The sequence below is a fragment of the Thermobia domestica genome, chromosome 11 (assembly GCF_964235325.1).
Source record: "Thermobia domestica chromosome 11, izTheDome1.hap1.1, whole genome shotgun sequence".
Taxonomy (NCBI): Eukaryota; Metazoa; Arthropoda; class Insecta; order Zygentoma; family Lepismatidae; genus Thermobia; species Thermobia domestica.
Window position 1 is genome coordinate 217,071,644 of NC_137464.1, and position 3,962 is coordinate 217,075,605.

At 37.0% G+C, this 3,962-nt stretch overlaps 1 pseudogene; it reads left to right on the plus strand.

Annotated features, from left to right (window-relative positions):
* Positions 1 to 1,519, plus strand: LOC145664736 (tubulin beta-4B chain pseudogene; annotated as a pseudogene).
* The last annotated feature ends 2,443 nt before the right edge of the window (positions 1,520 to 3,962 follow it).

A 3,962-nucleotide genomic window follows, 5' to 3' on the forward strand; every position in this document is an offset into this window, starting at 1 on the left:
TAAAATTTCTATGGTTTTATGGTTTACCTAAGTGGGTAAGGAAGGGGAATCCTTTAACTTTCTTGTGCTACTCTAAGTGGTTAGGGGGTTTCTTTGGTACTTTGGATCATATCAACACTACAACTATGAGGGAAATTTTACATCTTCAGCCCGGTCAATGTGGAAATAAAATTGGAGGAAAATTTTGGGAAGTAATATCTGATGAACATGGAATTGATCCGACTGGCTTTTATCATGGAGATTCAGATCTACAATTGGAGCGTATAAATGTGTATTACACTGAAGCTGACCGTGGAAAATATGTTCCACGTGCAATTATGGTTGATTTAGAACCTGGATCTATGGATGGTATACGAGCTGGTCCATTTGGACAAGTCTACCGTCCTGACAACTTTGTTTATGGCATGGGTGGAGGAGCCAATAATTGGGCCAAAGGTTTCCTGACTGAAGGTGCTGAGTTAGTTGATTCCGTGATGGATATTGTTAGAAAGGAAACTGAAAGCTGTGACTGTATACAGGGATTTCAGATGTGTCATTCTGTTGGAGGAGGCACGGGATCAGGAATGGGATCGCTACTCATGACTAAAATCAAGGAAGAATATCCAGATAGAATGGTCTGCACTTACAGCGTCTTGCCATCTGCCAAAGTGTCAGACGTCGTGGTATCGCCATATAATGCAGTGTTGGCGTTTTCTAAACTTATAGACACCACGGATATGACATTTTGTCTTGACAATGAAGCCCTGTATGACATATGCTTTAAAACGCTGAAGTTAGTCACACCAACATTTGGCGACTTGAATCACTTAGTCTCCGCTGTATTGTCAGGAGTCACAACTTGTTTGAGATTTCCAGGTCAGCTAAATTCTGATCTTCGTAAACTAGCTGTTAATTTGGTACCTTTCCCAAGACTTCATATCTTTATAACTGGATTCACTCCTCTTACATCTCGAGGAGGTCAACAGTATCGTGCATTAACTGTTCCCGAATTAACTCAGCAAATGTTTGATGCTAAAAATATGATGGTTGCATGTGATCCTCGACACGGGAAATACCTAACAGCAGCTGCAGTTTTCAGAGGAAGAATGTCCACCAAAGAAGTAGAAGAACAAATGTTGAATGTGCATGACAAAAATAGCAGTTATTTTGCAGAATGGATTCCAAATAGTACCAAAACTGCAGTGTGCGATATTCCACCTCGTGGACTTAAGATGGCAGCTACGTTTATAGGAAATTCTACAGCAATAACTGAGTGTTTGAAACGAATCTCTGAACAGTTTTCTGCCATGTTTAGGAGAAAAGCTTTTCTACATTGGTACATTGGTGAAGGTATGGAAGAAAGCGAGTTCACTGAAGCGGAGAAAACGTTTAACGACACAATCGACGAGTATATTCAATATCAAAATGTTGGCGAAGGTGAGGGCGGCGAAGGAGGAGAAGGAGCATAACACTTGTTTAAATTGTCTCGTATTGTTACGTCATTGGTGTTAAAATTAATAAAGTAGTTTCTGAGGGATTATTTTGGTTATTTTCATGTCTTTAGAGGTTGTGATGGAGAACAATATAAGCTTCTGGCGTGGTGAGCTACGAACACACTGTCTGTAGCCGAGCCGAACCCGTCACTGGCCGAGCTCTACTATACTAAATATAGCAATCTTTATTGCTTAGACCAGCGGTTGCCAACCTTTTTTGACTGATGACATATTTTGCTGAACACCCACGTCCTCGTGACACACTTGTTTGCTCTTTAAATTAATAATAATATGAATTATCATGATGAAAGTCTATACGTTTCTATAAAGAAGCAAATCTATATAGTACCGGTATTGTTGCTGCCGCTCGGGGTGTTGACTGATACAGTCTCTCAAACTTGATCTTAACTACTTGATTAGTAAATTCTTCTTTTTTTTCTTTTTTTTTTAATTCTAAGTAGAGATGCAAAGGCTCGGAAAAAACCGGCTTTTTTGGAAAAAACTCGGTTTTTTCTTCTTCGCTTTTTTGCTTGGGAAATTTTGGGCTTTTTTGAAAATTCTGCTTTAAATTGATAAACCAGATTTTGTTTCACTTCTCTACAACACAAAAAGTCATTTAATTAGTGGTTGATGTCGATAATAATATAAAACCTCGAAAATAAACCATGAATTTCGAAAAGATATTTCAAACAGTTTTACTTCTCAACATATTTACATTATGAATTCCAAAGGATTAACCAATGTATATAATAAGATTTTTTTTAACCTCCTACATACAAAAGTAAGCAGGGTTGGCAAGAGCCATGGTTGTTTTTGAAAATGCCAAAAACCCGTTTTTTGGGGGGAGTTTAAACTAGGCTTTTTTTGGTTTAAACCAGGTTCTTTTAGGTTTAGATATTTTGCTTTATGTATTTATATTACATATTGACAGAAATAAGTTTGTTTCGCCTTGGTGTTACTATGCAACAACGGGGTTATGCTGGAAGAGGTCACATAAGCTTAAAGAAGTCCGGTCAGTAAATTTCTTAAATTGAGAAACTCCCGCCCTAGCCATCGGGAAAATCCCGTCATTACTCCAAATGTAAAACAATAACGGAAAAAATCCTGTTATTGCTTTGCATGTAAAATTTAAAGGTCAACGAATCATAATCAGTACGCTAAAACTGAGGTATTAAATTACAAATTTAGTGCGTACATATCATTGAAAGTACAATCCAAGCTAATGTTCGAAGCTACGTAGGCAATCGATAAATTTTGTCAATTTATATCAGTATATTTAAGCAACCTTGGCTTCTTTATAAAACAACAGGCATTCAGGCATGCAGAAATATACAATTTAGTTTCGTTTCGTATGTTCAGGCTTAACATCCTTACGTAATACCGAGGTTATCAAGGAGAAGACTTTCGCTTAAAGTTACATCCGAACCGCTACTTTGTTTACGCATGAAAGAAGGGTTGTGGTTCGACCGAGAATTGAACATGGGACACCTTGATTAAAAGGTGAAAAGGAAATAAAACTAATGCAGATGGTTTGATGTATGGAAACGTCACCATGAAGTTCACACGATTCGCATGTTTCGTACCTTTTATTTTTTTTCGGTTTAAACCAGTTGTTTATTTAAAAAAAAGAAGAAAAACAGCTGGTGTAAACCAGCCAACCCTAAAAGTAAATACTTCTTTTTAAAAAATACTCAATAAAGTAGCAAAATTCTATTCCATTACTTCAAAATATTCCATACCCTCTTTTTGGAACAAAATAAAATTAAAATAAAACATAAGAAACATACTTAGATTTATATGATACACTTCAAGGCTGCACACCTAGAGCTTTTGGTTTTGTATATTCTTGAAATTCTACAGTTTTATATAAGCACCATCACGGTTTATTCAGTCCTCAAGTTTTCTGTATTTTTAACAAGAGGGATTGAACATGAAGGGTGTGAGATAAGAACATGGTAACCCATAATTTTACTATTTTAAGAAATTAGAAATTTTCTGCTGCACAATCCATTTTGAAAGTCGGAAAGCTGATTTTTCACATAAGTCTATACATGAGGGATTAAACGAAGCGGTATGCGTTGCTGCCTATCTGATGCTGCGTAACTCAGCAATTGAAAATTTGTTAGTTACCATGTTCTTGGCTCACACCCTTCATATCATTATGGAACTCTCCCCACCCCACCAACACACACACACAAAAAAAAAAGGACTACGGAATATATTTAAGTTAAGATAAATACAACTGCACAACAAACATGATTGACTGGAGCTTTTGCGCTTCTATCGAGAAGTCCGGAATTCAACTCAGCATTCGACCATTCTGACAAAACTTTTCTTCATTCCATCTATGAAGTAGAAATCGTGCGTGTACTGTGAGTTGGCTGACTTCATTTCTTATTGTTTTTAAATCGTTATTATTACTAATTACCAGCAGTGACGGTTTTGCGAGGGTTAGGGGGGGCAGTCTTTCGGACTGAAGCCTGTTCCCCA